This window comes from Falco naumanni, chromosome 13 (genome assembly GCF_017639655.2).
Source record: "Falco naumanni isolate bFalNau1 chromosome 13, bFalNau1.pat, whole genome shotgun sequence".
In the NCBI taxonomy this organism is placed as follows: domain Eukaryota; kingdom Metazoa; phylum Chordata; class Aves; order Falconiformes; family Falconidae; genus Falco; species Falco naumanni.
The window spans coordinates 26319786-26333274 of NC_054066.1; the positions used below are offsets into that span (position 1 = coordinate 26319786).

The 13489-nt window shown below is 41.3% G+C and overlaps 1 long non-coding RNA gene across 1 annotated transcript; it reads right to left on the reverse strand.

Moving 5' to 3' along the window:
• Positions 1-7334: 7334 nt before the first annotated feature.
• On the reverse strand, positions 7335-10486 carry LOC121096757. Its single transcript, XR_005830680.1, has 3 exons — positions 10455-10486; positions 9908-9967; positions 7335-7399 (listed from the first exon to the last, which is right to left on the reverse strand). It is a non-coding gene; the product is annotated as an uncharacterized LOC121096757 (long non-coding RNA).
• Between the last annotated feature and the right edge of the window lie 3003 nt (positions 10487-13489).

Genomic DNA, 13489 nt, shown 5'->3' on the forward strand with positions numbered 1-13489 from the left:
AAGTATCTGTTAAAAACATTATTTGTCATAAATTACCTCTTTAAAAATACCAGGAGGATGGAGGAGAGCAAAGGATCTGGTCTAGATGAGTCCTTCCAGGTCCATGGTTTGCTTTGGCAGCATGGAAAGACCTGAGCTGGAGAATATGCTGCATAACAGAGAAAATATTCAAATTCTATGTAGATCTGAATATCCAAACCTTTGGCTCAGCAGGACACAGCCACGGCAGCTGGAGTTAAATCAGACGTGTGCAGGAGTTGATCCAACAGCCTTCCCATTCCCTGTGTTTGTGGACTGTTCCTGTACAAGGTGTCACGAGGACAGTTCAATTCACTTTGAAACAGCCTGTTAAAAAAATAACCTCCTATCTGCTTTTGATAGCTGGATAGAAGTCCAAGACTGAGGAGTACAGTCTGATGTTTGGAATCCAGAAGAGCTGCTGCCTAAACCTTACAGAACTTTGATGACTTGTGTTATTTTCTCATGAATATGACTGTAACGGGGAGTAACATGCTGTGACTTGTGATTGTGGTGTTTGAAATGAAGCCAGCAAATGGAAATTTGAGAAAGAGCACAGCTCTTTCTCAAGCCCAACCATTTTGCTTTGTTCATTTCATTATTGCTTTTGCTAATATATGTAACTCTACTGGTTATTATTTTTAATAGATTCATGAGAAAATAAACAGCATTCCTTAACAATAGTGACACTGTCAGATATGTATTTAATAAATGTTATCTGTAATGACACTGTCTGCCTCCTCTGAAAAGACTGCATGACCCAGTGCATTCACTTAAAATAACAGCTGCAGAATCTCTTTTCTCCTCTCTGTTGTCTCCTATTTGATCTATACAGTTCCTCGCAACATCCTGACACCTATATCTTATCATTTGTGCTAGGACGTTTGGATTACAACAGACAGAAAAGAAAGCTCCAGGAGGATTGTCCTGTTAGGAAATACAGTTGGGTTTGCTGTTTAATCATGACACTGTTATCCGTCGTGTTGGGATTAATACTGCTCCACTCCCTGCCCGGTGCCACTTGCTGGAGACAGGCGAAGCAGACGAAGGACCTGGCCAGACACTGCTGAAGGGCAAGGCAAGGTTTGCCTTCTGTGCTAATACCAGTAAATAACATCTCCTTGGGTAACAACTTTCTGACAATGTTTGCAATGCTAAGAGAAACAGGAGCCCTCATTAAAACAACTCCCCATGAGTACAGGAGCCACCTCTGATGCACACGTTTTTCTGCCCTCCGCTGTGGCAGGGGCGCGGGTGCCTGCCTGCGCCACTCCGGTTTCTTTCTGCCTCTTGGCTTATGGCATGTTCTGGTTGTTGGCTTCGGGCAGCAGCAGGCTCCAAATTCCCCAGAGTCATGCCTTGGGGCTGCAGAGTGGGACGTTCTTCTGTTGCCTGCTGATGATTCAATCTTTAAAAGTGGAAATCAACCCATGGCCCACTCTAACCAGAGCCCCCTTGCTGGCAAGCAGTGGGAGAGCTTTGCCCTCGCCTCCCTCTGTCCCATCTCACCCCTGCTAACTCTGCCTCTCAATTCCCCGTGGTCCCCCGCTCCCCAGCCCTCACCCCCATGGCCGTGTGCTTCCCCGGCTCCCCCCACATCTCCAGAGACCAAGTGAGACATGGGTTCGGCCGGTGCCTCGTGTCCAGATACACGGGCAGCCCTGTCCACGGGCTGGCAGAAGCCCTGACATTCAAAAGCTGCAACCCAGCTACACGCTTTCTTACAGCAGGGCACCAGTCAAAGGAGTTTTTGATATTTCAAAATGATACATTTCCCTTGTATTAAATAATGAATGAAAAGAAAATAGGATTTCCTGCACTGCATATACAAACTCTCAGATTAATTTGTTGCTATCCAATATTCCTGGATTAATTTTCCGTTGCAGCAGGCAGTGATGCTGGGGAAGCATGTTTTGTTATTTTTCATCCCAGGCAGCTCTTGCTTCCTCTACAAGTTTCCATCTGATTCCTTTAATGAAATACCTCTCACAATTGAGCTAATCTCCCCCTCAGCTACTCCTTTTCTCATTTTCACTGCCACCCTTTGCCTTCTGTTCAGCACTCTGTGCTGCTATCTGGCTCGAGAAAATGCTTTTACGGGTTCTACCTATTCCATCTCTAACTTTAGAAAACGAAATATTTTCATGCCACCTCTACAGCCTGCAATTTTAAATGGATCTAATCGGTTCTGCCCTCTACCTTTTATAACTAGAAACATTTTCAAATGAAAATTGAGATATTCCATCCTTCAGTGATAGCCTAATCTCTCTCTCTTCTCACAAAATGTTTCAAGCAATATATATATATATATATATTAAAAAAAAAAAAAAGAAGAAGAAAGAAAGAAAGTTTGCCTGACTTTGAGAACTTAAACACAGCACAAAAGCCTTTTCCAAGACTTTTAATTGAAGCTAAACATCTATTTAGGTTACGATGTCCTATCTTTAACTTGAATAGAATAATTCCTTTTCTTGTAGTTAACCTTTGATCAGCTGCCTACCTTTGAACTCTCGGAGAGCCGCCCTCTTCTTGTTATCCTCGTCCCATTTCTCCTGTAACTCTTGTGTAACTGCACCCTATAAATCAAAACAGAATTCTCTTTGGTGAAATAGCTTTTTTTTTCCGTTTTCTTTCTCTTTTTCACCTACAGGAATGGTTTCAGTCACTTTGTCCTTTTGGTTTTGAATATAACCACTATAGAGATCTGGGATATAATACTGTAGGATGTTTGTACAGTTTTACATTATATTTTATATACATTAAAAAAACCCCACCAAAACCCCCCTTTGAATCTAATACCGATATTCCAGATTACATCTGAAAAGTCACCTTTGTGGTGGCCTTTGCCCCGCCTAGTCCATGGTCACTTACGGGATTCCCCCTCGGAGTTGGGGCAGGAGGTTGGGAAGGGGCAAGAGGGATGGCTTTCTGCGGGCGAGCAGCTTACTCCCACCAGGTGACAGACAACCTTCAGGATGCTCCACTTTTCTGCTGGGATTCTGAAATGTCAAGATAAAATAAACAAATAAACAATAACAAGTGCAAAGAAAGCAATTACATTCTGTTTAATTTGATTGGCACTCTTTTCAGAATTACACCTGCTGGTGTCTCTCTTTTCTGCCTCTCTCTGATCACGCAGATGATCTCCGGTGATGCAGGAGGGAAGCAAGTGCCAGGTGGGTTCCTTTGGATTGCAGCAGCCTTTACGTACAGAGCTGAGGCGAGCTGCTCCTGCGCACTGACTGCTCTTGCAGAGAGGGGGAACCTCAGCTTTGACGCAGCTCAAACAGCTGGAGTAAGGCAACATGCAACTTGGTCATTTAGTCACCCAACTTTTGATGTAGGTACCTAAACTACCCCTGTCTGACACTTAAAAAGAGGTTCTGTTAGCACATTTTAAATATCGTAGTTCTGAATTTATATACTTGCAAACATATCGTCAAATCCTCCCAAGTTAATAGTAGCACTCAAAAGAATATGTGGTTACACAAATAATAATATTTTTTTTAAAAAATAACATAAACAAAAAAATAACTTGTTAAAAATCATGGCATGGTTTCAATTGTTCTGTTTTGGTTTTGAATATCAGCAGTGTATGACTTAGAATGTTCTAAACTATTAATTACCTTGTTTAAAGTGTTTGCATTAAATAATGTTTTGCTTCAGGATAGATGCAGGTAACGATCTTCCTTATTAATACTCGTCTCTGAATGAATTCAGAAGAGAGAATTGGATTTCTGTACCCATAATGCACAGCCTAGCAAGCAGTTATCAATCCCTTTTCCCCAAACGGTTTTGAACTATACACATCCAAGCGATTTATAATGCAGATGGCACTTGCAGAATTGGCACAAGTACAAAGGGTTTCTTTTCCTTTCGAAATATTTTTTATCACACATCCTACCCCACTTCTCTCACTATCATATCCCAAATGAAGAGTAAGTATTTTCTTACCTAGTGTGCATATAGAACTAAGTAAAGAGCTGGTTAAAAATTACACAGGAATCCTTCCACATTGGGGGTGGTCTCAGAAAATCAGAGTAGAGCTGCACAGAAGGGCATGACACCTGGAAGGATGACCATGATGTGGAATGAAACTACTAGTTAAAGTTACCATGTATTTTTGACATTGACTTTCTTACAGGCAAAGCTAAATATTTAATTTCAAAAGGTACACCGACTATAGCTGGAGACAGCACCATTCTCTCAGTGCGTATCTTTTCCCTCACTTACACAAATGTGTATCAGCCTCTGAAACGCTCCCAAGGACAACGGATTCCCCCTGCAGCGCTTCCTTAATGCAGCACTAACCCACAGAGCCTTACTTCAACGTTTCCAAACTTTAAAACAGGAACACAGAGGCAAAGTTTCGCTACTGGAATAACCCAACAGCCTGGTTCGCTTTGAGATCTGTTTCCCCACAGATTAACCTACATTTCCCTCTACTGAGTGGCAAGCTCACAAGGAAACCTAACGTTAACGAGCGGTGGGAGAGGTTACTTGCCATCGAGGAAAGCTGCTCTGGGTCCTCGCCACTGGGGTCCTGGGGATGCTCAGCTTCTGGCAGGCTCTCTTCGGCTCAGCATGTTCCGCATGGCAGCACCTAACAAATAAAGCAAAAAGAAATGGTTTGAATAAAATAATCTGAAATGAAATGACTTCTGAAACCAAAGAATATGACCAAGATGACCATAAAGATGAATCACCTCACCCAAACTAAAACCCTGTGATAAATAATACTGCTGAGGGGGTAAGTGGGGTGAGACTCGGGAGATCCTGGGACCACAAGGTTCAGATAAATCCTTTTACTTTGAGCATCTTTATGCTGGCTCTATTGCGCATCAGAGACTTGAGAGGCTGCTTGTTCACGTGCCTTATTTCACTGGGACAACACCTCTGTGCTCAGGCATGTTTTGCAGCCTGCTTTAAATAGGAACCGAGTATACTAACACTGCCCAACTACGGTAGCGCTGGGTGACAGCTCAGTCAGAAGAACCTGCCTATACAACTGAAGGCTGTAAAAAGCACGTGAGAGTGTAAGGAATGTGGATTTGCAGTTATAAAAATATTAAAATATTTTACCTGACCCAGTGATTTTTACACCTGCAGATATGCTTGTAAACACAATTTAGCCAGGCTCATTTTAAACAAAAGTTATGTGCTAAGATGAGCCAGGCTGTGAGTCCCTGTATATTTGTTTATAACAGGGAGCATGAAGAATACCTCAGATTTTTTTTTTCTTTATTCTCTAAGATGAAAAGTAAGCCATTTAATGCTTTTTCTCCCAGCTACGTGAATGCCCCAGGAACAAGGCAGGACAAGAATGTTGAGAAGGGGGATCTCCCTTACACTGGCATCACAAGCATGTGCTGGCAGGGCCATGGGCTGGTGCCGATGCATCCAAGAGGTGCCCTCTGGGCCACGAGGTACCAGCGTGTCCCCTTGCTGCGATGCATATCAGAAAGCGGCCACAGAGCATCACGTACGGCTCTTGTACGAGGCAGCCAAACCAGTAAAGAGCAGATCCTCTGCCCTTGGATAGCTGACTAACCACCAAATAAACCTGCAGCACAGAAACATTCAACATATTAGAATAAATTACAGCACTGGATATTATGTCCATGAGAGAAAACAAATATTTGCATAGTTCAGACTAATGAGACAATGTAATTCTCAACGCACTTTCTTTGGCTTTGACCATTTCATTAAAAAACTGATTTGCACATAATTTAAAAACATTATGCATATATACATACACACACACCCCCCACACTGATACACAAGTATATCAGCATTATTACTCCACCCAAGTATTACACAGCTACGCTGATAGCATGTTAGACACCTGCTGCCGTGGTAAAAGCACTGAATATTGCGGAACTGGTTGTGCTGCCCTGGCGGAGCCCCGGGACTGGCCCCGCAAAGAGGAGCTCAGAAAGGTGGCGGGGGAAAGGCAGCAAACGTGCAACCCCGGGATTCCCCAAAGCCTCAGTGACTGAAATCCCCTGGTGTTAACACAAGACCGGCCGAATGCTTGCCTCTCACCAGAGCTGCAAAATCCTCACTGTGTTTGCTCAGCACGTTTTGGACTTGGATTTTCTCATAGGGTGTAAGTCAGGTAAGACTTCACCAAAATCGCTGGAACGACACTGAAAAAAACTCCCAGGACAAGATGCCCATGTGTTTTCTAGCAGTGAACCCCTCTGACTGTTCCCCAAACCTGTTGGTTCTCACCTGTATACTGAGAACACTTTCCAGACCAGCATTCCCCTTACTGGATGTACCTCCTGCCCCGTTACACTCACCTCCAACAAGCTTAAGGTTTTGGTATTTCTTCAGACATTTTTATGCTTTTACGACTTTTAAAAAAAATGAATATTGCCAACAGCTGGTGCAGGCTTTGGCTAGCAGCAGCACATGCATGACCAGTGATTATTTAAATAGCCTCCCAGTACCTAGAAAATAGAACCTTTCATTAATATCTTATGAGAAGAATTTTGGGTCAGGCGTTTTGTCGCTCATAATGCATTTTAATGTACTCCTTATTGAGTCTTCCCTTTCAGTTCTGGAGAGATAATTCATACTTTCCTTCTATTCAGTATTTCCTTGCCAGAAAAGAACAAACGCTGGAATTCTCTACCTACCGCTAGATAATTCCTATGAGATTTTTTTATTTATTACTAATAGATGTTAGATAGGGAATATACTTTCCACCATATCATAAGGCATATTTATGAGAATACAGATACATATATGGGTCAAAAAGGAAATTATTTTTTCCTTAAATAAAGGGGGAGCAAAACCACAAAAAGCTTTTTTTTTAATGACTGCACATTGAAAATGTCAAACTTTGAATCAGTCTATGTTGGAAATATATAGCCTCAAAGTTCTTTACATATTGGGTAATGAATCCTGGTATGCTTTTTGTTGTTGGTGTGTAGTAACAACACCCTGGAGAGGAAAATTTTCAGCTGCTAGAAACGTAGCTTTCACATTCACATATAGCATATATCTATATAGAATGTGACTATTATGATAAATATTTTACACACAGAGACATGCATTTACATATTCGGCAGTCAACAGGAAAATACTTATTTACTTGACAAAAGACACTCCTTTTTTAAACGTATAATACATATAATAAAAATCATAATATATTGTAATATTCTTTCCAGCATCTATGAAGAATATTATTTTCATAATATGATGACTCTGTAAAAAGTTAAGATGTTTAGAGATTTTGCAGATTTGTTTTTATGGATATTTATGCTTAGAAAACCCGCAGCAATCTACATACCCTGCATTCACATACATACCTTTCCAGCCATACATCATCATCAACAGATGTATGGATATAAGCCACGTGCTTCCTTTGTTTCTGTGAAATAATTTTAAATAAAATGAAATTCAATAAAACAGTACATCTGTTGTAGCAAGGCTTAAAATACTACATTTTTCATCTTTTGGTGATCATCTTCAAGAACGATGACAAAATAAACGTTCCTTTCCTATGGTGTGATATTTTATCATTTTGTTAAATTGTTCTGAATTTTTGGAATGAAATATAAGAAAAGCAAATGCTTCAGCTTCTTTCACTCTCACGTAAAATTAACAAAAACAACCGTTATGCACTTATTGCAAAACATGTATCAGAACATCATCGCCGTGCTTAGATGTGGAGGGCAGGTAGGTCTGGGCAGGGGCTGCCCGCAGGACCATGGCGGTGCTGCAGCAGAGCCACGGCCCTGCACGGGGAGAAAATGCTGCTGAGAAACTCTAATCCCTTAGCCCCTTTACTGCAACTATCACACTTTTTTTCTTGTTTACTTTATAGGTACCTTATAAATATTTAATTTTCACAGGGCCCATGGAATGAAATGAGCTTTTAGTACAAGGTGACCGCATAGTTATTTGATTTAAATTTCAGGTACAATTAAAGCTTTTCTTTGCCGTCCTACTGGAAGAGCATAGAGACAGTAAAATAAGTGAGATGGGGTGGTCCAGCCCAGCTGCAGCCCTCTGAAATCCTGAAAGCACCCTATGTCCCTGCATGCTCCCCACTTGCCAGGTGGGATGTGGCTGGGAAACTGCATTCCTGAGGCCATGGGAAGGGAAGCAGCACTGCCCTGCACCCCGATAGCTGCAAACAGAGGTGAAAAAAGGGAGTTTGCATGTATTTGCATGTAGTACTGTGGAAAAATACAAAAAAGAGGATTTTTTTTTATATATATATTTTTTTTAGAATTCCAAGTCACATATTTTAACAATAGGGAAAAAAAAATATTGTTGAAACCAAAGAATTTCAACTTCCCAGTCATCTTTTTTGTTGTCACCTTCAGAAGTTTCCAAAGCCTAACAACATTACTTCAAAAACATTTGGTTTAAATGTACAGTAGATAATGAAAGAACATCTTTTAAGAATATTTTCAGACACATAAAAACCCCCAGCAAGCTTACACAACTGACATTTTGACAAACGGTGTACCAAAAAAAAAAAAAAATCTGGTCACAGAAATAAAGTTGGTGGGGAGAGTGACACTTTTTCTCCTGCTAATTGACAACTTGGGAAACCAACACATGAAAAGAAATATATTATGATATTACTCCAGTGAATACAGTCTGTCAGAAAATGCAGCCTGTTTATTAGTCTGAAATAAGCATTCATTTTGATCTCAGGCAGGGTACAGGGAAGAGTTCTGGAAGCAGAAGGCATCTATCTGCAAGGGCTCGCAGCACTATGTGCTCAGAGAAACAAACCAAGGTTTGAAGGCCCATTAGATAGCAGCCAGAGAATCTGAAAAGGCAGCAATTAAAATATTTTTAGTGCTCCGCGGCTTCTTTCTTACTTAACAGCTTAGCAGGGCTGCATATATTAAAGACAAGTTGGAAATAACTTCCAAGATGGGAAGTTGGGAGAGCAATCCATTAAAGGCATGGCTCAGCCGCCTGAATGACCCTGGGTTCAGGACAGTGTAATTCAGGACGGAACCCCCCTCCAGGGGTTGTGTTTGGAGAAAAATCCAGAAATCCGCCTTTTGATGTCAAGTGTCTCAGACCCAACCAAGCTACATGCAACTGTTTGAGCCCTGGCCGTCCTGTGGAAATGCAAAGCCGGGAATCTCCCACAACTGCCACCAGCAGCAGGGGGACGGACTGCTCTTCACATGACAAGCCCACACCACACGCAAGCCTGCCCCCGAGCACTAACCTCTGCCTATTTTGGACGTCACTAGCCCCTGCCAAGACATTCATTGTTAGCAGTTTTACTGTAAGAAGATCTACCAGCTCTGGAAGTCCTCCCACTGCACTCATTTTTAAAGATAAAATTAAGGAGTTAGGGAAAATGGAAAGAAATTAATAAATGTGACATTCTGGAAGTTATTAATGAAACAGATAAAGAATTACTACAAGATAGAAATGGAGAAGAATATAATAAGACTCCCTTAAAAAAGCACAGAGAAGAAAATAGGGCAATTTAAGCACAGCCCAAGAACTTTCCGACCACCCTCCCACCCCGAAGTCAAATATGCAGATTTTATAGAATTCAGCAGCAGATCAAATTCACTTCTAAATTCAATGCCATTGACCACCTGAATTTCAGACCCACTACAGTGGTCTATGGTGCAAATGCAGGGAAAGGGGTGGGGGAGATAAGATTTTCTGCGAAATCTGTATGGATTTCTGTATGCATCTGTATGGAGCAGGTAACCATTTTATTATTTTACAATTCTAGAAACCTCCATCAGTGTGAAATAAAATGTTAAAACGTTAAAAAAAGTTGTATGCATCACTTATTTCTCACATAATTGATTGCATCTTCAAAAAAATGTGCATAAAGTATAAACAAAATGTCGATGCAACTGTCCCTTTCCATTTTAGCACTTACCACCATGAACGGGGACGGTGACACCTCGGCATTCCTGACATCAAGCAGCCTTTCTGGTGACTGGATCCGATAACACGTTTTCATTTTCAGGAAGAGAAAAATGCTATTAAAATAAGGCGTTTGAAATGAAGAAACCGTATATGAATGTTAAGCCTTATTTAAAAGGGAACTGCAATATTGATTAGTCAGAGACCTGAGCTATACTTTTAATGATTTTACCACTAATATTTAAAGTAAATAAATAGCAAAACTTCTTATTTTTATTTGCCTGTAATTATGTTAAAACAAACAAAAATTTTCAAGGATTTGCTGTATTGCCTATAATGCCTTCAGTGGGTAGTCCTCTGCTGCTGAACTGCAGATTGACAGCACCTGTTATTTTTAACTAGACATTTGTTCGATCGTGAGACATAATGGGCAAAACCCGAATTGTCCATTGCTCATTTCTATACCATGGTATCACAATTATAATGTTGGAAAATATATATTAAACATTTTTTTTTTCTTGTTTAGATAGTATTAAAATAGCACTGAAAGCCAGGAGCACCTGGTTTATTCATGGACTGGTGAACACTTTCCATTTCCTCCAGCAGCAACCTTCACTGTGGTGCTGCAGCGTCTGATACATCTTTAAAAAGAAAAATCTTCATTTTCACGCGTGTTTACACAAGGTGATGGCAGGAAAGTACAAACTGCTGCTTAAAACCAGAGATGCTTTTGGCCGGAGAGAAGTCCATGCCAGATTGCTGTGTCCTACCTGCCTCCACCAGCCCCTGCTTTACCGCCAGGATTATTTTCCCCTGAACAGGTAACGGGCTGGCTTCCCACATGAGGCTATGCAGACACCTGTGATGGCTATGTTAACTCATAAGCAGAGACTAAAGCGAAGCCTGGCTGAGCCTGGCTCAGCAGAAATCGATGTCACGGGCCTCCAGGGGATGGAGGGAAATGGTGAGAACACGTGCCCGTGGCCACAGACAGCACGTGGCTGCCTCAGAGCCTTCCTCAGTGGGAGGGAGCAAAGAGCAAATCACCGACTTCCATGGGAGCACGCCTACAAATCCATCTATGTCAAGTCAGAGATTGCCTTCTCTTCAAAATTTATACTTACTAGAAAATGACTGAAAAGATTTAACCATGACAAGCAATCAGAGCAGACAACAGCAAGCGCCACCCCCTGGGCTCATTCGACAGCCTAACGGCACAACCACCCACACAGCAGCTCCGCCTGATTTCAGAGCAGAGACAAAGCTCTCGGCAGGAATGAATGAAAACCATCGGCACTCGGTGGGGGCAGGTGGGTTTAGCTTCTCTAGACGGATAGAACACATCCCTCCGCCTCCGTCAGCCCTTTCCAAACAACTTCCTTCTCTCTTCTGTGGGAATTTTCCACTTTTAGTTTAATAGTATTTTCTGCTGTCAGAGAAGGAGGAAAAAATCATTCCACCGCTGTCCCTTAATAACTCCCGAGCACCGGATAAGCAGTAGCCTGCCTTGAGATACTCTAGCCTTTTCTCACTGTTCTTTCCCAAATAACTTCTGCAGAGTTAATAAATAACTGCAAACATCAGTGACCACTAAAAATTAAAAAAAAAAAAAAAAAAAAAAAGAAGGAAAAGAAAAAAAAGAGCCGTATATAAGCCCACCAAACAACAACAAACCTGAACAAACCTGAACAGTTTTCACATATTATTGCAGAACAGCTTCAAATCCCTTATGTACACAAGTGAGGATCTGTGCTCAGCCCCGGTAGCAAAATCCATCACACAGCCTGGCTGTCCTCAGGCATTTCGAATGTGTGCAGGTAAATTTTGATAAAATCTCATTCAGAGAAGTGAAGATGCTCCATCAGTTCCCCAGAACTCTTACAACAGAAGGGCTTCCTGGGCAGCCACTGGTGTGAAGGGCTGAGCAGTTCTCCTGGCTTGTTGGCGAGGGGTACGTTAGCAGCCAAGCCATTTGATGGGCTAGGAAACCAATGAACAAATTAGTAACACAAATCTAAATTAAATTTCACAAAAAAGTTGAACTTGCAGTTTGAAGCAGCATCACAAGAAGAAATGCAGACCTTGGAGTACACATCTACTTACAGGAACATCAGGTGATGTGATCAAGAGATCTGTGCAGGCTTATTATGCTGACTCAGTGGTTTTGGTAGTGATAAATCCTTCTGCTTTTCTCCTAAATATGGTGATTATTTTTTTTTCCTCTCAGTATTGTGAAATCAGCAATTATTTGATACGCTTACTACAGAGGTCTTTAATCATTCTGTTATTAGAGCTGCCAAAAGTTTTTGTCTTCTGTAAATTACACGAAGTCTGAAAAACATTGGGTATTTTATTAACCCTCTTCTCACGCATTTTCTATGCAATGATGAAACAGCCTTACTTTTTATATGCTGCGCTAGAAATTTTGGCTAAAATTACTACAAATCAGATAAAAGACATTTAAGATTAAAGGCAGTCACCTACTGGATATTCTTAAATAATAAAGAGAAAAAAAATGGAAGAGGTGACCCTCTGGGGAAACTAAATCTGGGAGAAAATATTTTTACAAGTTTGCACTTTTATCCATGCTGCATCCCTTACATGCACAGACTGCTTCACGAGGGGAGCTGTGTGTTCCTGCACTGCTGCCCGACTTGCTTCTGCCATGAGATCATCAGCCCACGTGGCAAACGGAGTCTGCTGACAGCTGAAATCATTCTCCTGAAGAAAGGTGCGATGCCTGTAAGTCTGAGCAGAGAAAATCTACAGGCGAAAAGCCCTTCTCCGAGCAGGAAATCTGTGCGAGGTGCGACGTCACTCTGCCGACGGCAAGAGGGACGGTTCCCCCCAGCCGCTGCCCGCGGGGCACCCATGCCTGCGTACAGACCTCTCCCAATCTGGCTGTGTTTTCTGCTCCAACATTCTGCATTTTCTCTCTTCAAACCTTGTAATTTAATAATTGTATTTAAAGTTAATTTAATAAATGTAGATTTGTACAACGTCACCTTATAACTAAGTGTCCTTGTGCTCTTCTGCTTGTTCTCCTTTAACTTAGCTGTAATATCTTGTCTATCTGTATCGAGAGGGCTCTTAAAAATTGTACCTTTTACAGGCAAGAACACTGGTCCAGTGGCTTTTAAAAAAAAAAAAAAAAACAAAAAACAAACAACCCACACTTTTTTTTCTCCCTACCATAAAACCAGTCCTCCATGAACTTATCACCATTGAAGACAATAATAGAAAATAAAATGCACTGATGGAAACTTTAGCTCTAAGTTCTAAGCTACGACCAACCCTTGGGGCTATATTAGAAATACTATAAAATATACAGTGTTTACAGAAAAGCCGACATATTCTCTTCTGTGCCTGTCATCTCTGTAGACCACAGCTGTACTGAGTACTTTTGATGATTTTGCCACCAGAGTTACGAGAAACTCTAAGGAAAAGGACACCAGAATGTATATTTTGCATCCAAAACCGATGCGTAGAGCATTCAAGTTTTGGCTTGTACATGACTTGCCATAGTGATCAGACAATTTAACAAATTATTAAAAATAAAGCCAATCGCATACCAAGTGCTGGGCATTACCATTGC